Genomic DNA, 24,107 nt, shown 5'->3' with positions numbered 1-24,107 from the left:
GTGCAGCATGGACCCTGTTTGCACTGACTGTGTATGTGCAGCATGGACCCTGTTTGCACTGACTGTGTATGTGCAGCATGGACCCTGTTTGCACTGACCGTGTATGTGCAGCATGGACCCTGTTTGCACTGACCGTGTATGTGCAGCATGGACCCTGTTTGCACTGACCGTGTATGTGCAGCATGGACCCTGTTTGCACTGACCGTGTATGTGCAGCATGGACCCTGTTTGCACTGACCGTGTATGTGCAGCATGGACCCTGTTTGCACTGACCGTGTATGTGCAGCATGGACCCTGTTTGCACTGACCGTGTATGTGCAGCATGGACCCTGTTTGCACTGACTGTGTATGTGCAGCATGGACCCTGTTTGCACTGACTGTGTATGTGCAGCAAGCAATTCCAGAGTGCACGCGGACCCTGGACCTTCCTTGCACGCGCGGCGCTGTCATTCTCCTTACGTGGAAAGGTCGCGTGACTCCCTCCGTGCATTCGCACGCACGCGAGCCCGACGCTGACCGCCCCCCCCCCCCCGCATGTTAATTACCGCCAAAAGTACGTCGCAAAGATGACGGCCGGCGCCGCCTCCGCCTCCGGATTGGTTGCTGCTACGCCATCGGGCGCCCTTCCCGCCGGCCAGCGCCTCCCGCCGCGCCGCTCAGTGGGTGTCGGGGGGCGAAAAGCGACGGGGTTTACCTCAGAAAATTGTAGCCCGCACCGAGATGCGGGGGTCGGGCAACTGGGGGAGGCTTTTCGCCATCGAATATTGTTCAGTCAGGGGGCCCTGTGCGGGCAATGGCGGAGGGAGTTGAACCTCGCCGGCTTGTCTCCTTGGCGACGGCCGGGGATATCGTGGCGTTATTGAGCGATTTTTTTTTTCTCACTCTCTTCCTTTTTTTAAAAAAACACTTTTTTTTTAATGGGGGTGGGGGGACCCGAGTGCTGCAAAAAAAAAACACCCTTGTGTTCGTCAACAGCCATCTTTGCATGACATGAAGTGTAAGTACCCAAAAAAAAAAGAAAAGCTGTTACCATCTGTATGATTTATATATTACATCGCTGCTTCACTGTAAACATTCGTGTTTCATATATTTAAATTGTGATTTATTTCTCTTCCCCCTCTCTCTTTATCCTCCACAAAGTAAAGTTGCAAGCCCAGGAAGGACTGAGGGGGATTTGAATTAGTGTCACTCTTAATTTTTTATTTTATCTTGGTTTTTAAGTCCATCCCCAGCCCTCCCTCTACTCTGTGTGTTTATTATCTCTAATATACTCACCGTGGTTTTGTCCTTGAAGCACAGCCCAGTCTCTCTTATCCCCCTCTCTCTCCCTGCTGCTTTTATTTTACTTATATTAAATCTTGACATTTTATTTCAGCCTGAGTTTAGGTTTAAAGGCACAAGGTGCCGCATGGAGCATATCTGAATCATAGAAAAAGAGCGTTTGCCAGAGTTTGAATTATTTATTTATTATTATTGCCCTTATCAGAAGCGCCGTTAAACATTTGCAAAGCGCACCAAATTTAAATGTAACCCTGTCCTTGTACTTTCCGGGTTTTATAATCTATTAAGGCTGTCAGGATTTGAATAAATATTTTCTTTTAAAAAGGAGCGTTTTTACTCTTTCTGAGCAGCATGGTGTTGTTCAATGCGTGTTTGTTTTTGCTTACCTATTGTAATTGTGTCTGAACACATTTTCCTCACCATGCTGCCATATGCATCCTTTTAAACTAAAGTTTTTGTCTTTATCTGCAGCTTACTTTGGCCAACCCCGTCCTATTGTATTGAGGCGGCGTAGTTCTAATATAATAAATATAATTGTATTGCACTGTCATCCTTTCAATCTCCTATGCTAATAGGGAACAGCGTTTTGCTGAATACAGTAGTCAACACTGCAGTGTCCTCAACCGCTGTCCTTAATGGAACGATGATTGTTTCCCTGTGCTATTGGGAGCAAATCTCTAATCCATTGATGACCCAGTCTCTCAGATGATTCTCAGCCCAAAGGGCATTCACTGTGTGTGTTTTTTGTTTGTTGTGCAAACCCCGTCTGAAACGCATAGTAAATCTTATTGTTTTTAACACTACATTTATATTGTGTCCCCGGATTTTTTGCTGCTGGTCGACGAGAAATGCAACTTATATAAAGGGAAAGGAAAAATAACTGCTTCTTGTCTTTTTTGTTTCGCACGGAGATGTGCAAATGTCACGGCCTCACCCCATGAAGCCTGTTTTGGTCACACTGGGGTTATTTTCCGTACGTAAACTCATAGTTTCAGCAAGGCACTACTTAATCCAAGGTGACAGGCAACTGTTTCCAAGTGGAGACAACTCCAGAGAAAGCCGAAGACATGGATCTGCTACTTGACCTTTTGACAGTTAGGTGGTCTAATGAAAAGATGAACCAGCAATTAACCCAGATTATAAAGTTTACACACTGCTCCATGATTTACACAACCCGTTTAAATCCAATGCATAGAGGCGCCTTTCAGTCTCCGCGCCGCAGATATTGTCTATATATATACAAGCCTGCAAAACTGTAAACAACGTCGATGCATTCGCTGTCGTCCGTTGAAAATAACGCTGTGCTATCTATAAAGACTGCGAGTGCTTTAACAATTTCGTACTTCTCCAAAAATAGAAGGCAAGGGATTGTGGGCAGGAGTCTTGTGATTTCTTGCTGTATAATGTAAACCAGATGGTATGTGTGGAGGAATTGCCACGCAGACCAAACAGTGTACAATTAAATCACTTGCGCCCACTTCGTAGGCATGGGATCTGATTACTTACTGCTCGACCTTAAGTTGGATGTTTGTTTTGAAATGAGTCGAGAATGGAGATGGGCTTTTGTTTGGATTGATGACGATGTTTTATAAACGTTAAATCGGACACAATAAAGGCAGTGCTAGTAATACGTTTGCAAAAGGGTATATTTGGAAACAAGTCAGTTGGTGCATGTGTTTGCAGTAAATTTTAAGGCGTGTTCCTACAAGTAACTACTATAGAGCCAAGTATTTTTGTTGTACTGTTTAATATTTTCAAAATCCAAAAGTACATTCCAATATTTTTTCAATGCAATGTCTCTTAACCTTCTCAAAGCAGCAATATGTGTTTACAAATGACAGTCATGTGCACTTCAGACCAATTGCATACAAGAAATTCAAAATCATCCTTAAGTACGGGGACTGCACTTGGAAGCATTCAACTACCGGGTTACTGTAATATCTGATTTAGTTGAAGTAATTGGCCACTGCTCAACTTTCTGCAATGTATTTTTATATTGTTATAGAGTTCAAAATATAAACTTACTAAGAAAATAGACAAGTTACATCGATAGTAAATGACTTTTTGCCAATAAGATTTATTGAAATTATTTAAATATAGCATTCTTTGAATTGTAAATCAAGTGTTTTGAGTATTGAGGATATTACTATATAAATTATGTTACTGCATAAATTGGGATTACAGTAGGAATGTTACAGATTGTAAAAAGTCATATTTTCTGTTGGGTGATGAGAACAGAAACTTCTGTTTACAAATATCAAGTTTTTCAACAAAGAATTGCATAACTCCTGATCATGTTACCCCCTATAAAGATAATTGGCTCCTTAATTCTAAGCACTGGATGATAAAATAATGGCATTTTACTCTCATTAGTGTTTTAAGTTGATCTAATAAAAGTGCTTTAAGTACTATTAAGCTCTAAATGACTGACTACTTCACATGGAGGGATTAGTTCTTCCCACCTACTTATCGTTAATGTAACTTGCTCTGTACAACACACAGTCTCCGACCTCTTGCATTTCAAACTACTTGCATATGAGTTGTATTGAAAAGAGAGAATAAAAGAGCAGTGCTCTCTGTATTAGTTACATGAAGTGGTACAGTAATTGGACAATAATGAGCAGGAAGGTGTGCAAGCAATCAGGACTTCATCATTCCAGTGGTTACGCTCTACTTCATCATTCCAGTGGTTACGCTCTACTTCATCATTCCAGTGGTTACGCTCTACTTCATCATTCCAGTGGTTACGCTCTACTTCTTGTCGCCAAAATGATCACTGACCATAGTTTTTTAAAAAAAAAAATCTAATTCCATTTAGATTGCTATAAACTTAGAAAGTGCAAATGAAATGTCTCGCTGCATAGGAGGAGCACTAAATAAATATTTTTTACGGTATCTAGCTCAAATAACCAATTGACTGGAACAAAATCTATTCTCTTTTATCATTTCAAAAATGTCAATGAGAACACGGAGTTTAAATTTCTCCAGTGGAAAAAAAAGGCCCCAGTCTTGAGCCTATAGCTAAGAGTCCTAAGGCTAGGTATCATTCTGTTTTCCCTCCTCTGGACCTTCACCAGGACCGCTATGTGCGAGGATCAAAACTGGACATCGTATTCTTGATGCAGCTATACAAAGGCCTTGTATGAGTGTCATATTTCTAGTTTTATATTGAACTGTCCTAGCTAATAACCTTAACACCTATTTGCTTTCCCTATCTGCTTGCAACAATGGTTTTGGACTGTCAAATTTTGACATCTGTGACCCCCCTGGTTCCTCTCTTGCTCTACAACCTTAAGCAGGTAACCTTGCATGATATACACTTGCCTGGAATTACCCAGATCCAAATACATCACCCTTCATTTATCTACATTGAAGGACATCTGCCACACATTGGCCCATTCCCCAGTATCTCTAGAACACCTTGTACTATAATTATTTTATTACTTTTGAGCCTAGACACTCTGTTGACAGGCTATTCATCATGTGGGTCATCACAGCTGAGTCTGATCGGTTCCTTTACTGGATTTTCACTTGTGTATTTTCCAGTATGAGTCACTGGCCAGGGAATAGAAGTGGGAACCCGGGTTGCTTTGTATTTTTTCTCTCTTCCCCTGCCACCCCTTCTCCAGTCAAGGTTCTTGTGCATCAGCTGATATTAGCAAGCTCAGCGCAGACAATGGATCAGATATGGAAAAATATCAGTCTACATAACTCAGAACTGTACCAAGCAGTGTATTTATTCACAGCCACCTGCGGAAGGTTTTAAATGTCAGCATCTCGCTTCTGAGTCAGAAGGTCTTGAGCGCATAATCCAGGCTGACACTTCAGTGCACTACTGAGGGAGTGCTATGCTGTCTGACGTGCCGTCTTTTGGATGAAATGTTAAACCGAAACCCCATCAAGTGGATGTAAAAGATCCTGTGGCAGCTTTTTGAAGGACAACAGGTAGTTTTCCTGGTACCTTGGCCAACATTCATCCCCAACCAACAGCACCAAAGCAAATTAACTGGTCATTTATTTTATTGCTGTTTGTGGGGACTTGCTGAGTACAAATTGGCTGCTGCGTTTGGCTATGTTAACAACAGTGACTACGTTTCAAAAGTAATTCATTAGCTGTGAATGCTTTGGTATGTTTCGCGGATGTGAAAGGTTCTATACAAATGCAGGTTTGTCCTTTTTTTATGTGGGACTATAGTGCAGTCTTGTTGGATACTGTGTAGAACAGTGGCTAACTTGACTAAGCTCAAATGATCTTTGGCATTGCTGTCAATTTTTGCGACTTTTGGAGGAGCGCATAGATCGCGGAGGGTTGTATGGCTGGAGGAGGTTACAGAGATAGGGAGGGGTGAGGCTGTGATGGGATTTGAAAACAAGGATGAGAATTTTAAAGTTGAGGCGTTGCTGGACTGGGAGCCAGTGTAGGTCAGCGAGCACAGGGCTGGTGGGTGAATGGGACTTGATGTGAGTTCGGATATGGGCAGCAGAGTTTTGGATGAGCTCAAGTTTATGGAGGGTGGAAGATGGGAGGCCGGCCAGGAGAGCATTGGAATAGTCACGTCAAGAGGTAACAAAGGTATGAATGAGGGTTTCAGCAGCAGATGAGCTGAGGCAGGGTATGAGATGGGTGATAGGCACAGGAGTTGGCCATACGGCCCCTCGAGCCTGCTTCGCCATTCAATAAGATCATGGCTGATCTTCTACCTCAACTCCACTTTCCTGCCCTATCCCCATATCCCTTGATGTGGAGATGCCGGTGATGGACTGGGGTGGACAAATGTAAGGAATCTTACAACACCAGGTTATAGTCCAACAGTTTTATTTGAAAATCACAAGCTTTCGGAGGCTTTCTCCTTCGTCAGGTGAGTGTCATATATGTGACTATATATGCGGTACCTTCCATGGAATCCCACACTCACCTGACAAAGGAGAAAGCTTCCGAAAGCTTGTGATTTTCAAATAAAACTGTTGGACTATAACTTGGTGTTGTAAGATTCCTTACCCTTATCCCTTGAATACCTTAGTGTCCAAAAATCTATCGATCTCAATTTTGAATATACTCAACGACTGAGCATCCACAGCCCTCGGGGGTAGAGAATTCCAAAGATTCACAACCTTCTGAAGAATTTTTTTCTCATTACGGTCCTAAATAGCTGACCACCCCCCCACTTCAGGATACGGGGTATGCCATTTAGAACGGAGATGAGGAGAAATTTCTTCACTGAGGGTGGTGAACCTGTGGAATTCTCTACCACAGAAGGCAGTGGAGGCCAAGTCATTGGATGTATTCTTAATGCTAAAGGGATCAAGGGATATGGGGAAAAAGCGGGAACAGGGTACTGAGTTAGACGATCAGCCATGATCATTTTGAATGGCGGAGCAGGCCCGAATGGTAAATCCTCTAAGAATTTTATACATTTCAATGAGATCACCTCTCATTCTTCTAAACTCCAGAGAATAAAGGCCCATTTTACTCAATCTCTCCTCATAGGACAACCTTATCATCCCAGGAATCAATCTAGTGAACCTTCATTGCACCCTCTCGAAGGCAAATATATCCTTCCTTAGGTAAGGAGACCAAAACTGTACACAGCACTCCAGGCATGGTCTCACCAGAGCCCTATATAATTACAGCAAGACTCCTCACTCTTATACTCCAACCCCCTTGCAATAAAGGCTAACATACCATTTGCCTTTCTAATTGCTTGCTGTACTTGCATGTTAACTTTCCGTGATTCGTGTACAAAGACACCCAATCCCTCTGAGTACCAACTTTTCTTGGTCTCTCACCTTTTTAAAAAATATTCTGCTTTTCTATTCTTCCTATCAAAGTGGATCATTTCACATTTCTTCACATTATACCCCATCTGCCACCTTCTCACCCCTCACTTAACTTTTTTTTTATTCGTTCATGGGATGTGGGCGTCGCTGGCGAAGCCGGCATTTATTGCCCATCCCTAATTGCCCTTGAGAAGGTGGTGGTGAGCCGCCGCCTTGAACCACTGCAGTCCGTGTGGTGACGGTTCTCCCACAGTGCTGTTAGGAAGGGAGTTCCAGGATTTTGACCCAGCGACAATGAAGGAACGGCGATATATTTCCAAGTCGGGATGGTGTGTGACTTGGAGGGGAACATGCAGGTGGTGTTGTTCCCATGTGCCTGCTGCTCTTGTCCTTCTAGGTGGTAGAGGTTGCGGGTTTGGGAGGTGCTGTTGAAGAAGCCATGGCGAGTAACCTGTCTATATCTCTTTGCGTCCTCCTCACGGCTTACTTTCCCACCTAGCTTTGTATAGTCAGCAAACTTGGATACATTACACACAGTCACCTCATCTAAATCATTGATATATTTTGTAAACAGCTGAGGCCCAAGCACTGATCCTTGCGGCACCCCACTAGTTACAGCCTGCCAACCCGAAAATGACCCGTTTATTCCTACTCTGTTTTATGTTTGTTAACCAATCCTCAATCCATGCTAATATATTACTCCCCAATCCCATGAGCCCTAATCTTGTGTAACAATCTTTTGTGTGGCACCTTAACGAATGCCTTTTGAAAATCCAAATATACTACATCCACTGATTTCCCCCTTATCTACCCTGCTAGTTACACCCTCAAAAAAAAACTCCTAATAGATTTGTCAAACACTGTTTCCCTTTCATAAAACCGTGTTGACTCTGCCTAATCATATTATGATTTTCTAAGTCCTCTGTTACTACGTCTTTAATAATAGATTGTAGCATTTTCTCTACTACTGATGTCAGGCTAATTGGCCTATAGTGTCCTGTTTTCTCTCACCTTCCTTTCTTGAATAGTAGGTTATATTTGCTACCTTCTAAACCACGGGGACCGTTCTAGAATCTAGGGAATTCTGGAAGATCAAATCCAATGCGTCCACTATCTCTGCAGCCATCTCTTTAAGGACCCTAGGATGTAGGCCATCAGGTCCAAGGGATTTGTTGACTTTTAGCCCCATTAATTTCTCTAGTACTTTTACTTAACTAATCTTAATTACTTTAGGTTCCTCACTCTCATTAGACCCTTGGTTCCCCATTATTTCCAGTATGTTTTTTGTCCCTTCTACCGTGAAGTCAGATACAAAATGTTTGTTTAACATCTGTCATTTCCTTATTCCCCATTATAATTTCTCCTATAGGGGACTTATGTTTATTTTCACCAATCTCTTCCTTTTTACATACTTGTAGAAGCTCTTACAAGCTTTTTATACTTCTTGCAAGTTTACTCTCACATTCAAGTTTCTCGCTCTTGGTGATGGAGCGGATATGTGGTTGGAAGCTCATCTCAGGGTCAAATAGGATGCCAAGGTTGCGAACAATCTGGTTCAGCCTCGGACAGTGGCCGGGGAGAGGGATGGAGTCGGTGGCTAGGGAACAGAGTTTGCAGCGGGGACCGAAGACAATGGCTTCGGTCTTCCCAATATTTAGTTGGACGAAATTTTTGCTCATCCAGTGCAACAGGTGTGTATCAGTTTTTTTTTACCCATACACAGCCTCCCTTTTCAAATAAGCGCTCAATATAAACTTTACCTGAAATACAGCTTTTAAAATTTGTCCTCTAGCTTTTCTTCAAATAATTTTGAAAAACAATTGAGTAGAAACTGCTCTAAGCTGAAGAAAGATATGTCAGCAGTTGAATTGGCACTGATATATCCTGTCAAATTGGTACACTGCATATGCTCAGACTGCACAATCTTCATCCAGCCAACAGAATCACATCTCCAGGCAAAAATAACAAGTCCAAGTCCAGGCTTTGGAAGAGGCTGAGGCCTTCAAGTAAAAACTTTAGTGAAGGCATTAAAATAGACAATTTGCTGGATAAATTTTATCAAGTTCTTATGAAATATATAACTACAAAGTGGAAAAATGGTAGGCAATTTTTAAAAAAGCATTTTGAGATTAATGAGAAAAAGATAACACAGCACCATGTTCAAATCAACATTGGAAATTCTATTAAAGGCATCACAGGAAAATGTAATGCCTAAGTCTAGACATTTTTACATTGGTATTTCCATAGGAAATTTTTACATAGCAGTTTCAATGGAGTGCATGGCCCACTTAAGAATTTTAATATATTATATATGGGTATGAGGATATTTTTTGTGGTGGTAATTGTCTTGATTTGGAATTTCCTAGAACCATTGTGCTTAATGGCAGGGATTGTTAATCCTTTTGAGTACTTGTGTACATTCTGAAAGTACTAGTTTTACAGTGCATTCAAAACCTATTTTCTTTTACCTTTCTAATACTGAACCTCAAACTGTAGATTCTTATAGTAGGTTTAGAGTAAATGAGAACTTTTTTTGATGATGTACAACATTTGAAGCTAACAATGACATGCTTTCATTCCATAGGAGCTGGATTAAAAGCGGAGGCCTAAAATTGGAAAGAGTGCTGTAAAGTACAGTCCCACCTAGTCACCTAACCTGTAATTAATTTTTTTAAAGTGATGGTTTGCTCTTTATCACATACCAAAGAGCAGTCCACAAGTTGTGGTTATAAAAGTACATATAGGTTTTATTACATCACAGTACCTTATTGAATCATACAATCTGTATTATGGAAAATTGCTTATATGACTCAAATCAGGATGTGTTTACATTTTGAGTGATTAATATGTATCTTCAAGGTGTTGTCTCCTTTTGACAATGTGCTTGAATATTTGTCTCAAATGAATTGTTGCAAAAGGAGCTGATGACTTTGAGGGGCTATGTATCAATGCCTCATTAAAATGTCTCCAATGTTGAGTGATTTGTATGAAAGAAAAATAATAGTTACATGAAGTGCTGTACATAACTCTGCATTATTAGTCAATACAGCATTGGACAGATAATTCAAATAAATGAGCAGCTATCGCAGATAAAGAATAGAATAGTATCAATAGAAAGATCTCCTAACTATTGAATCAACATTTGGGTAAATGCAGGCTATTTGGAAGCATTGGTGATGGACATTCACTACACTTTTGACAGCCTAAGGGAAAAAGACAAGGTTCAAAGTAGGAGAGAAGATGAAGTAAAGTAGTGATTTAAAATTAAAGGAAATCTGAATTCCATCAAACTTTTGCTTGAAACGAGGATGGTTAGATAGTCCAAATTAACTCTGGCTCTTTCCTACAAAGCGGAGAGAAACACCAGCTCAACAAGTTAGAGCTGCACCTCGTCCAAGGAAAGCTGTTCTCATCAAAAGCCTGCTGTTTTGCCACTTTTCTTACCACATATAGCAAATCTGGCACTCAGTTTCAAGCACCAGGTCTCGAGTCCTGCAGTTGGCCAAAGTAATCCTCATGAGGTTGTATGTCCTGGTAACTGCAGAGTGAAATTTGCACGATCCTTTGGATTGAATAACTGTGGATACAGTTTTTACTGTTGTTTACCCATGCAAGTTATTCCTTCTCTTCCTCCTTGCCCCCTAATTTCTTCAGTCTATGTGGGCTTGCACCCCTGCTGCTCAATTGGAGGTTGGCCTGCTCCTGGATCTTTTGCTAATGCTCACTTTGGCTGATCACTAGGATATGAGACAAGCAGGACTTCTTCAACTCTCCCACCAACCCCCCCCCCCACCCCCACCAACCCCAAGGAATCTCCATAGGGAAATGCTGCAATCTTTACTTGATGTCTTCATTTTCAGTGCAGCTCAGATCAGGAATAAGGGAACCAAACCTGCATTTGCTATCTCCATGTCTTGGAATTGCGGATAGCTGCTTTTTGTCCAGCATATTTTATGCAGGTGTCAAGTGTACTTACAGGCTGCTTTGTGATTTTATATTGTTAGAATACAGCTACCCGTTTCAGATGGTTCGTTTCCTTTTATCACTTGGGTGAAAATAGTTACAGCATTCAGTTTCAAAGTTATGATGGTTTTCGTAGCCCTCTAGATCTGTGAATTTGAATTCCAGCTGTGATTGATGTTCCCATTTGAGTATGGAATTCCCAGTCTTCATCTACCCCAAGGCATGCTAGCAATTGCAAGGGCAAAAACAACCTTTATCTGCCCTCAGGCCATGTAGAAATGCTTGTCACCTGGAATGTCTCATTGTTGTGTCTATACTTCCTGATTCTGACTGCTAGTGCTGCACTGTATAGGAGATTCTGGGCTTGCAAGTCTACTCTTGGTTATGTGGGGTTTAAGGAATGCAAAAGATTGAGACAATGTTGACACTGATGTTTTTAATCAAAAAAACTATTTGCCCTGTCAGGTGAGGGATGTCATTGGAGAGTGGAACTTGAGTCTGCTTGATGCCCAGTAGTAGAGTCTGGTTAGATATGGAGTAAACTTTTTAGTTTACCCCACAGCATAATGTAATCTCAACCTCAGAAAAGCATATTACTGGGCTAATGTTAATTTTTTTGTGTCTCATATTGAGTCAACTTCTGGCCTCTCTGAGTGAAATGACCAAATTATAGGCAGTTTTGTTCTGTAGAAATAGTGTGGAAACACATGTACTTCGAGGGGATAGGATTAACATTTTTAAAATGATAGGATTAGATTTTGTCCAAGTTTATGGGTCATTTGAGCTGGATAGACAGGGAAGGAGTGGGGATATCAGTACAAGTTACAAAAGCATAGAGTTAGGTTAGATGCAGAGTGTCATTGACTTCTGGAAATACTTCTGGTACTTAGCTGGAAAAGTTCCTGCCATTGGAAGATATCTCGAGTTATAGAAGGTGGCAGGTGTGTTAATTGAGACTAGTCTTATCGGTCACTGGTCGCCTGAAACCTCTTAATTGCCTTTTTGGAGGTTGAAGAGTAATTTCCCACTTTTTTTTCCTAAACTGACAAGGTTTTCCCTCTCCTTTTGCCCATCCCAGGAGATCGCATTACTTGAGGGGGGGGGGGGGGGGTGGAGCTGATGGTCTTTGTGGACTACAATATATATCCAACAAAGATTTCTCCTCCGTTTGCTCATATCATCACTGTATATCCCAGAGCTCCATGCATGGCCCCTTCCTCTTCGACTATATGCTTTACCTTGGTTGCATCATCCAGCAGCATGAGATCAGGTTCCATATATAGCCAGCTTTACATTTCTGCCTCTTCTCTTGATTCCACTTTTGCTGCTCAACACTTCAACTGCCTATCTGACATTGTCTTTGTTGGATCAAATATTCATTTTGCTCAGTGTAGGCAAAACTGAAAGCTGAGCCTCATAGTGTTGCCTGATCCCAAGCTGTTTCCTTCCCACATCAGTTCCGTCACCAGGACTGCCTCCTCAGCCTTGTCTCACCACTTCAGTCACTCCGTTCAGCCCTATGTCCTTATTTGCACCTCTCGCTTCTCTAAAACTGGCTTATCCTTGCTTCCTGCCCTCTCTTCACCACCATTGGTGGCTGCTTTTTCAGTCACCATACCCCTGCCCTCTGGAACTCCACCCCCCCCCCCCAAAAAAAATCCCTCCATCTTGCCCTTTCCCTTTCTGTTTTCAAAAGTCTACTAATGACATTTCTCTTCTACTGTTCTTTCAGCCCTGCCTCCCTAACTCTATTCAACTTGTTCTTTCCCTCTTGCCCCATGTCCATTCTTTTCCTTCTTTGTAAAATGCTCTGAGTTGTGAGAAGTGCTTATAATTATCTATAATATTCTGTGCTTATAATGTAGTCAGTTTGTGATGTTGCTGATTGGTCCATGTGACACCACAGATCATTTAGATAGTAACTTTGGTCTGTGCTGATTGTGATATACCAGGGGCAAATCTGATTGTTGGGATTGGAGAGAAAATCACCACATTTTTGGCCACCCTGTTTCTCTCTCCATCAAACCTCCAATCTGGCATTCTGCCTGGCCTCTGCTCCCCTCCCGGTTCAGCTCCAGTACTGATCCTATCCACTAATGTACTTGAGTCCTGTTATTGCTTATCTACCTGTCCACCTTGAGTGCTCCAGCTCCATTTCCTGCCTCGAGCCAAGGCCTGACCTGAATAATCCAGCCTTACTCCTTGCCCTGCTCCCTAGTACTGCAACTGATGGCTTCTGTCCCCAAAGCTCCTCTTCCCACTCCCCGGTGCTATGCTGACAGCCTCCAGCCTGAAAACTCCTTTTTATTTCTCCACCCACCCCCCCCCCCCCCGACCACCACCACCAACCCCCCACAACATCCTGCTCTCTGTTCCCCAGTGTTAGGACTGTGAGCAGTGCTGCAGGAAATTCTCTGGTATATTATAACATGTCATTTAATCTGAAGGATATTGTATGGCAGGTGCTGCAGTATTATCTTGTTTTGTTCTGCAGGCTATAAGTTTCTGACCGAAAATGTATACGTTTACCATTAAATAATACTGCAGTACTTAAGTCTTTCAAGCTGTGAAATTAGAACCTGCCATCTGCCAGGTTTAACTTGGTCTTTTTTTTTTGCAGGCTGAAGTTCAGATTGCCTGTGCAGTAAGGGTGAGTGTGTATTTTTTTTTAACATTTGGTGTATCTATGCCACTTTGAACAATACATTTCTCCTTTAACCTGTTTTTACAAAATTGAGTTTGGAGGTCATTTTGGTAGATTAGATTCTCTGACACAGCAGGAAGGTTCTTCACACCCATTTTGTAACCTCAATTACGTGTACACAACATACTTCATTACGATTCTTTGTTCATATAAAAACAAAAGTTTCTGGTGACTGAAGGATTTCAGTCCTTTTTAGAGTGTTCCCCTCAAGGACTTGGTTGTGCCTAAAATTTTCGTTCCAGATGCATTTCATGGTACACGCTTTAAATTTGTAATTTCTCTGCTTTCAGCCGCAGGTGGCTTTATTTACTATTAAGACGAAGATTCGGTTAGATGTGACACTAAATCACTGAATCCTCAAAATTTAGAAGTTCCATCTTCCTTTTCTTCCTCTCCCTGATCTTATATGTATATATAGTTACTGGCTATTGGAACATATCTATAGATTTTTTTTTTTCCTTTTTGTTTTGCTCTGCTGGATAAATAAATGATGATACATATGTGTGCTGTAGATGGGAGACCAATCACTTCAGAAACTTTTATAGAAGTGAAGAAACATTGCTTAGCAGGAAGGAATTGTGATCACTTAGCAAAATTGTATGTTGAAAAACTGCACCCAATTTCTTCCTCCGTTTTGTAAGTACTATTTTTGGGCGCCACATGCATTTCCCTAACTCAAGACAACAGGCATCTGACTCACCAATGTCCTCTAACAATACGTTTCAGTTAGCTGCTTGAAGATGCCTCCTTTTATCCCATCTTTCCCCCTCTCAGTGAAATGTCTTGTCTTGTGGAGAGTCACAAGGGTGAACTGCTGTCCTTCCATTCCATAACATTGCAGCCTTGTGTCCCAGTGTACTTTAATTTTAGTTGGCCTTCAATGTGTATGTAGACATTTTGAAACTCGCTCCAGGTTTATTTGGTTCAATCTTAAGGAATCCATATAAATATTGAAGAAAACCAGCAGAAATAACTTCTGATGTATGTAAACAACCTCCCTAGTTGCAAGGATTTCAGCACCTTCGTTATCAATTCTGGATGTTCTTGTTTTACTATTTCTATTTTAAACAGAATTTGGACAGGAGATTATTATGATAAATTGACCAAAAAAAAATTTGAAGCCACATGTAAATTGGAAAAAGTTCACCCCTTACCAGATTAACAGCAGCTGATAAACATAAAATGGACATGCCTGAACCACTATATCATTCAGAGTATATTAACTAAAGAATTGAGTTTTTTTTAAAATCGAGTCCAAAACATCTCTCCTGTTTCTTGGTAAGTACTTTGTGTAAATTAAAGAAAATTCTGCAGAATATTTTTGAAAGTAAACTGGATATTTCATGTAAAATAATTTTCTCTCCAACAAAGAGGCAAACTATTCACATCACTCATGCAATATAATTCTTCCAATATTCATTACACTTGTAATTATTCCCTCCTTCCCATTAATGTCCTCTATATATCCGGCAAATGAATCAAAAAAAATCAGAGGAAGTTGTGCACTGTAGTGGATTGTATGAGATTAACTTCTCCATCTTTTCCATTTCATAGGTGTCATTTTAAGGGGAGGAACTCTCTCCCAGTGTTAATTATGGGGGATCAGTGCAACACCAATTTGAAATGGTTGTCTTTGTAGGGAGAGCGGGATCCAGTAGCATCATAAAAGCAGTCGATTTTAAATTTCCTAATGCTTGAAGGGAGTTGCAGAGACTGATGGGGCATCTCTGGTTGGGAATTTGAATGGGCTGTTATAGCGCATGCATCTGCATGATGCTGCTAAGTCCCACTTTGCCCATGGGATGGGCTGGCTAATAATTTACAAAAAGACAATTTGAGTTTCTGAGCCATTTCTAATTCCTTGAGATCATTGAACTTTCACGAGTGGTAGCTCAAATCTGGGAATCCTATAGCTTTCCAAGAGCCCTGTAGTTTTCTGAAAGGTGAGAAGCAGAGTAGGAGGTATAGCTGCTTCTTTTGTTGAAACTTTTTTTGAATTGTGTACATTTGTTAAATTGGCCAGTCAGAGTCCAAGTTCAGCTCCTCCAAAATTTCACGCAAGATTGTCATGGATGAAGAAGGCCTTGCCTTGCCACCTTAGTTCATCCATCCTGAAAGATCCTAAAGTCCCCCCATTTTACCATCCAGTTGTTTCTTAAAAGATCCCAAAGTTTCCACCTCCACTACTCTTCCTGGGGATCCATTTCATGTTAATCACTCTCTGTAAAGGATTTCCTGACATCAATCCAAAATCTTGTAATTTGAACCTATGTCCCTTTGTCCTACTCTTGCAATTTAACTTAAAATAATATTACGGATTTGCCTTTTCCATTCCTTTAACTATCTTATCTATCTCTATAAGATCACCTCTTAGATGCCTTTCCAGGCTGAAAACCCCAAGTTTCTCCAGTCTTTCCTCAAAACTCAAAACATTTGACACTAGGGATCAACCTTGTGGTTCTTCATTGTCTCCAGCAATTTTTTTTTGATATTTATCAATGACTTGGACTTGGGTGTACAGGGCACAATTTCAAAATGTGCGGATGACGCAAAACTTGGAAGTGTAGTGAACAGTGAGGATAGTAATAGACATCAAGAGGACATAGACAGACTGGTGGAATGGGCGGACACATGGCATATGAAATTTAATGCAGAGAAGTGCGAAGTGATACATTTTGGCAGAAAGAATGAGGAGAGGCAATATAAACCAAATGGTACAATTCTAAAAGGGGTGCAGGGACAGAGAGACCTGGGGGTATATGTGCACAAATCTTTGAAAGTGGCAGGACAGGTTGAGAAAGCAGTTTAAAAAAGCATACGGGATCCTGGGCTTTATAAATAGAGGCATAGAGTACAAAAGCAAGGAAGTTATGTTGAACCTTTATAAAATACTGGTGCGGCCACAATTGGAGTATTGTGTCCAATTCTGGGCATCGCACTTTAGGAAGGATGTGACGGCCTTAGAGCGGGTGCAGAAAAGATTTACTAGAATGGTTCCAGGGCTGAGGGACTTCAGTTACGTGGATAGACTGGAGAAACTGTTTTCCGTAGAGCAGAGAAGGTTGAGAGGAGATTTGTTAGAAATGTAAGAGTCCTGATTAACAAGGGAGTCAAAGGTCATAGTAGGTAGATGCAAAAATAGGGTTGAGGTCACAATCAGATCAGCCATGATTTTATCAAATGGCAGACCTGACGCGAGGGGCCGAATGGCCTAGTTCTGCTCTTAATTCGTATGTTCCTATGTGTTCAAAATTATGAAGGGTTTAGATAAAGTAAATAAAGAGAAACATTGACGGAAGGGTCAAGACCTAGAGGACACAGATTTAAGGTGATTGGCAAAAGAGCCAAAGGCGATATGAGGAAAAACTTTTAGACGCAGCGAGTAGTTATGATTTGGAATGCGCTGCCTGAAAGTGTAGTGGAAGCAGATTCAATCGTGGCTTTCAGAAAGGAATTGGATGAATACTTGAAGGCAAAAAATTTGCAGGGCTACAGGGAAAGAGCGGGGGAATGGGACTAACTGAATTGCTGTTACAAAGGGCCGGCACAGGCTCGATAGGCCTTCTGTGCTGTAACCATTCTATGATTCTAATTGAATGTCTCCCCTGTATCTCAGTAATCAGAACTGGACACAGCATTCAAGGTGGGGTCTGACCAGAGCGCACTACAGTTTGGCCACTCCTTCCTCTGACTTGTAGTCTACTGTTTAGATTATGTAGTTCAGAGTTCTTTTGGCTTTGCTAATTGCTGTTCTGCATTGGTTGGACATGTTAAGTGTTGAATATACCCTAAGGCTCCTAGGTCTAGGTCTTCAGCTTCATCCATAGCTATTTCAACATGATTCCTGGAGTAAGTGAATCACTTAATTTTCATTCCTTTGTGTAGTGCTTTACATTTGTCTGCATCAAATTTCATCTGCTATTGCTCTGCCTAGTTATATATTTTATCCAACTCATTCTGGTGATGCCAAAGTAGGAAGGGCAGTGGAGTCAGAGCTCCTCCTCCAATTCTACTGCCTCCACCACCGTTCCCCCCCCCCCCCCCAGTGTCATCTGCAAATTCGATCGCTTGGCATTGAGTATCTAAATCCAAGTCATTTATGTAAATTAGAAATAGTAATTGTTCCAACACTAGGGCATCCTACACAGTACTTCCCCCTCCGCCCCATCACGCATAACTTGTTTTCTACACATCAGCCATTTTTTTCACCATTCCTAGGGTTTACCCATAATCTCTACAGTTTGCTCGTCAGTGCTTATGTTTTGTTTGTGTTTTGATGGGTTAAATGCATTTACCTAGAATTTAGTAGTTTCCCTGGTTAGAATGTGTTCAAATTAAACTTGGGTACAGGGTGGGGGAATGAAATTAATTTTCACTGAAGGTACAACAAGGTACAAAACAGTGAACCCAGCCTGAATAATTGCTTCCTCGTGTGGTCGGTAATCCAGGACTCCTTTCAGTGGGTAAAATTTACTAACTCTAAAGATGTAGAACACAATATCAGCCAAAAATGATTACTGCCAGTAAGGCAGTCTAGGGCACATCTAAACCTTGTAATGGATGGTTACCTTGATTGGCTACGGAGGAGGCAGCACCAATATTTCCTTCCAACCAAAAGTGCTTTGCATTGGTTGAGGTTGTCAGCTCTGACTGAAGATAGGTTTCCCTTGATGGCTTGGCAGGTAAATGAAATTAAGATCCTGGGTTTGATCCTCGTCTCTGTTTAATTAGATGATTTCACCTGGGATAGAGGTACAAATGCTACAAATAGCTTCTATGTCCCTGGAATGGAACGGGGAGGGAATCAGACTGGCTTCCTCCTCGTATCTAATCTGGGACCTTTACTGGAAAATACATTTGTATGGGTGTTGGGTGAAGACAAGGTTGGGCTTGGCTGTGATGCCTCACTCCTACCGTGGAATAGTCCATTGATACTCCTGTCTAGGATTGAGTAAGAAGTAGCCACTTCAGCCATGTACTTTTGAGCTGCTGATCCCCATGGAGTCATACAACAGCATGAGTAAGGAGTGTAGGAAAATTGAGGGGAAAATTTGGGGACAAAATTATGTGTGTAACATCTTCATGCGAAGGTTGGAGAATTCCAAGATATTTAATGTAACTATAAATTTAGTATTTCCTGAATTTGCATTCTTGACAGACTACTTGCCCAGTCCCCAGTAACCACGTGGGACATTTCTCAACTATTTTCTGGAAGAATTTCTTTTCCACATTACAACTGCTGTGTGCAAATTGGCTGCTGCATTTCCCTACATTATAAGAGTGACTACACTTTTTTTAAAGAAAAGTACATCATTGGCTGTAAAGCGCTTTGGGACGTCCTGAAGTTGTGAAAGATGTTATATAAATGCAAGTTTGTCCTTTCTTTTACAATGGCCTCTTTCTGTGCTGTATGGTTCTAATTTATTTTTTCAGGCCTACAGTATTGTACAAAGTCTGCTTCTGCCATACTGGAAGGTTCAAAGATTTCTTTGTGAATAGTTTTTGCCTGGTACCAAAAGTTCCTACCATAATCTGTCAATTCTTTGTAACAGAAGGGATGGTCAGGGATGAATGACAAGAGTTGGTCCTGAGCTGATTTGCATGAGTGCTGAAGCCACAAGTGTGCATGCAATTCAAAACCAAGGACTGACCCTCCACATACTCGTAATTCATCCCCTGACCATCTGTTATTGTGTACAAAATATACAAAGCACTTTTTCATTCCTATTTTCCTTTGTGACAGATTGCGAGTGTTGTCCGGGTGAGTGAAGTGCACAAATGAGGATGTAGCTGCACAGTTAGTGATGAATAAAGACTGATGCTATGAGTGTTAGAACACAATGCCAGATATCCCAACTTTGGAAACTTTGATTTTTGGCTTCCCTTTTATCCCAACTTTGGAAACCTCAGTTTTAAACATAATGCCATATGTCACTATCCAAAAATGTTTCTTGCAAGTGAGTGTTAAAGGTGTGTTTTTGTGAATATGGATGGAACCAAATTTGCCTAAATCAGTAGTTAAACTATTCTAATTCTCTTTTAATCTTAGACAAAGCAGAGTTAGTTTGAAATATGGGGCAATCTGGGGGATGAAGGGGAAAGATATCCCAGGATAATTGCAAAAGAGGCATTTAACAACACAAAGCCATTGTTAAGTGGTAAGTAGAATGCTTAAGTGGTGTGTGCTCATCAGCTAATACAGATGTGAAAACTGGGCCTTCATTGCTAGAGTGAATTGCCTTTCGAATTGTGGACCAGAAGAACGACCGATGAGAAAGCCCTTGAACTAGCACAGGTTGATAATAAATCAAAAGGCCAGAGAAGAAGAAAGTGATTAGATGTGATGGAATGGGGTAGGAGCAAGTCAGGGGATGAATCAAACCACCTATGCCAAACTGGAAAATATAGAGGTTTAGGTCACCAACCATCAGAGTAGAGAAGGCACATTGAAAGAGTTGAGAAATCTGCAAAATGGGAGGTGCAAAAAATTTACAAGTGTGAAGGTAAAAATGTGTCTTGCGACCTATAAAGATGTGCTGCTTTTTTCCCTTCAGATCTTTTTTAAATGTACAAATTTTGTTACTTAAAATGTTGAAATGCAGTCTGTGAGCAACATCGCTAACACAATTGCCATGTTTAACATTTGTCTCCCCAGAAAGTACTCTCTTTCTCCGTTGTTGACAAAACGACCTTGCGAGGGTTAGTGAGAACTGGATTCACCATCATAGGGTCGGGATTAGAATGTGGGTGGGGGGGTGGGGAGAGAGGGAGAAGGAGAAGAGAGGGGGCGTTAGGACCCGGAGGACATCTCTCTTCCCCGTGTGGTGCGATGAGTTGGAAAAAGACAGAAAGGAATCGAGGACGCATCACTGTACGGGGTGCGATTTTTACCCTGGTTGGGATATTATTTGAGCAGCTCTGAAAGGATTAACAAAAATAATAACACTGAAACAAACCAGTATGTGAGGATTACCGGGAGGAATATGAAATGGAAATCGTTGTTTTGTAGCCAGGGCGGATGCGGAGTGCACTAGCAGAAGGAGAGCACGCCGAGTTCGGGATTAAAAAGGTTACTAAATCAGCATCTCAATCGAGGTTTTAATCTTTGCTCGCCAGATCTGATTTCATTAATGTTCGCAGGCGCTTGGGCTGTACGTTTGCTGTCGTCGTTCTTGTTGCTGCAGTGCACAATTTTAATTCCACACATACCTGAGTGATGCTTTCAAAATATTTCTACATCCAGATCCAAGCTACCAAAAAGAGCTCCGCCAATGTTAAAACGCTGGCAGTGTTTATCTTACTGTAGGGCGGCACATCAGGGTTTGTGTGCAAGCCTGGGTTTTTTTTGTTGCAACTGTGTATCTGTAAAATCCGTAAGGAACTGGCTATTCCGCTGTTCCCTGTGGCGATTGTCATTTATTATGTGCTTCCAGTTCATTGAAACCAGAGATTTGAGCAATAGCAACCAACACTTTCAATTTATTATTCTCACTTCCTGACTTGCCTTTATTAAATAACTGCATGCTCCTCGCTTGTAGATCTTCCGTCAGTACAGTTTTGTCCTATTCAGTACCCAGGAATGGATGTGTTCACTTTCGTTTTCATAATACAAAAAAAATTACATGGTGTTTAAGCTGACCTCACGAATACTTTTTTTGGGCCAGTGCTTTCGTAATATCCCTTAACTTTACAGTACACGATTAATAAAGATACAGTAGATGATTGTATTAGTTAGTGGAGGGTTTGTAGCCCATTGGTTAAAGATATGTAAAAACTGTGACCGATTTATGGCTTTATTCTGTTTTCGATTTTTTTTAACGGTAGGAATTGGGTGCTTTTCATGCCTTGAAATAGATTTATAAATGTAGGAAGGCACTACCTTACCAAGTGAATGAAGTATGCTGAACTGTAATGTCTCAGATTGTTGTCTCCCTCCAGTCATCTTTTTCTCGCTCCCCCATGCTGTTTTATTTATTGTGCAAATTCATAGCAGTTCAGATAGTTTTTTTTAAACAGTAAGTTGCGCTCAGTATTTATATCAGATGAGATGTTTAAACCGAGGTTCCAGTTCCAGTATTTCAGATCTATGTTAAAGATCCCATGGCACTGTTTGAAGAACAGGAAGTTCTCCTTGTGTCCTGGCCAACATTCACCCCTCAGCTAAACAAATGATTGAACAGCCATTCATCTTATGGCTGTTTGTGGGACATTGGTGCAAAATTTACTGCATTTTAAAAAAGCAATTGATTGTGTAAAGTGCACTGTGACAATTAAAGTAAATGGCTCCCCACCACTATAGTACACTATTATAACATAAACTTAAACATACTTGATACCAAGATTCATCACATCTGTTCCAACTTGTTCTTTCTCACAATTTCAAAACTGGAACTCCTTACCTCTTGGTCTTGCTTTCCTCCTACAATGCAGAATTTTAAAACCTAACCACTGCTTCTTGACTTATCTTGCCTTTTGTGCAACTATTTTCAACCCGCAGTATGGGTTTTGTCCCTTTTGCCTAGGTTTCTCAGTTTAAAACAATGTAGTTCTTTGGTATACTGAGTTTTTATTGGAGCATTCAAGGTGACTTTGTATATTCATAGCTGTGGTTCTATTTTGTGCTCAGTTTCTATGTGTGTGTGTGTATTTTAACAAATTAAATTTTTTGCCAAGCTTTTGTCACATTTTTCCTGAAAGGATGCTTTTTCTTTCGTGCCTGCTGTTTCCCTTGTAGTATTATGCCAGCATATGAAGTGACACACAGTGATAAAGTATGTGTTTTTGGATTAAATATCTCAGATCTTAAAAAATGCATAGGGAATTCAGGAGAAACCTCTTTACCCAGAGGGTGATTAGAATGTGGAACTTACTACTACATGGAACGGTTGAGGCGAATAGCATAGATATCTTTTAAGGGGAAGCTAGATAAGTACATGAGGGAGACAGGAATAGAAGGGTATGCTGATAGGGTGAGATTAAATAGGGAGGGAGGAGGCTCGTGTGGAGCATAAACACCGGCACAGACCAGCTGGGCCGAATGGCCTGTTTCTCTGCTGTAAATTCTGTGTCTAGTGTGCTTTGCCTCATTCATGTTCTCCTCCATAATTATTGACAGAAGTGAGTTCCTTATCTCGGCTGGACTTTCTTGGGGGAAGTGCCAGATGGAGGTATAGTGTTTCACTGGAGGACGAAAGATCTCTGCAAGATCTCTGCTTGAGTCAGACTTCTGAGTTGTACATGAAACTCAATTTTGTTTTTTTTAAAAAGTAAAACATTTTCAAAATATGTCTACAACCTTCCTTACTGTATCTCCCCTGAGTATATTAATGTATTTTTTTTCTCTACTATTCACACTTTTTATGTTGTATCCTACATCCGTTGATTATACAGTGTTTTGTGTTGGGTGGGTAGAATGACTGGTTTGGCAGAGGGCAGAACAGGTTTCTACGCTCTTAACAGGGTGATCATCTGTTGACTGTTAAAACAACCAAAAGCTTTCTTCAAAGCAAAGAACGTTAAGTAATAAAATGCTGGAGTTATAAGCATCTTTTTATTTACAATATTAGTGCTGAAGTGGGAAAAAAGTTCAAGTCATGCAGTATTTATTTGATGAAGAATGAAAATGAAAATCTTGTTTCCATATTGCCACAAGTGTAGTAACAAAGCTAGTGCTTTGAATGTTCAATTCAACAAATTTCTAAAATTGTTGAAATCTAGTTTTTAAACAATATTGGAATAGTATTGGCATGGCTGAATTTTCAAAGTACAATATTGAGGTTGAAAGTGTATGAATTTAATTCAGTGCCCTTTTCCTAAATACAGATAGCTCACGAAAGCTGAGTTTTAGTATCGATGGACGAAGATTTCCTCTGTGCACTAGGCACAGCAAAATCAAAAGCATCGTCTTTACAATTTTACCAAATCTCAGGCACAGAGAAAATCTCTCTGAACGCTTCTGTGTTTAATGTTTGTGTTGTTTGAGCTTTCACACGGCCCAATCTTCTGCAAAAACATTTTTCTGATCATTTCTAATCCCGAATCCTATAGAATTAGATAAATGTCCAAAAGCAGACAGAATTTACTTTGTAATTTCCCTGGCATAAACTGAAGTAATCTCATACATTTCATTTTGCTGTAGGGATACTGCTGTAGTTCTCAAAAGCTTAGTAATCACTCAACAGCTGTTTCTAATATTTATTGACCTTTCTTGTGTGAAATACTACATTTTTAATGGAATGATTTTTTTTTTAAAAAAGGGAATAGTCTTGACAGAACATGTTAAAATAAAATTAAAATACATTTTAATTTTCTATGGTGCCTTATGTCATCAGAACTTGTCAGACATAAATGAATTGCTGTTTGGAGTTTGCTGTGTTGGCAA

At 40.8% G+C, this 24,107-nt stretch overlaps 1 protein-coding gene across 3 annotated transcripts in view; it reads left to right on the top strand.

Annotated features, from left to right (window-relative positions):
• Positions 1-634: 634 nt before the first annotated feature.
• foxn3 (forkhead box N3) overlaps positions 635-24,107 on the top strand; it is a 324,620-nt gene continuing 301,147 nt past the window's right edge. For 2 of the 3 annotated variants that reach the window (XM_067992053.1, XM_067992047.1), the window contains exons 1-2: positions 635-997; positions 13,643-13,672. The gene's annotated coding sequence lies outside the window, so the exon portion shown is untranslated. Of the gene's footprint in view, positions 998-13,642; positions 13,673-20,579; positions 20,796-24,107 lie in introns of those variants that run through there. The other variant, XM_067992050.1, reaches the window with a different exon arrangement.

Source organism: Heptranchias perlo, chromosome 10 (assembly GCF_035084215.1).
Source record: "Heptranchias perlo isolate sHepPer1 chromosome 10, sHepPer1.hap1, whole genome shotgun sequence".
Classification (NCBI taxonomy): domain Eukaryota; kingdom Metazoa; phylum Chordata; class Chondrichthyes; order Hexanchiformes; family Hexanchidae; genus Heptranchias; species Heptranchias perlo.
This window is presented reverse-complemented; position numbering and strand designations above follow the sequence as displayed.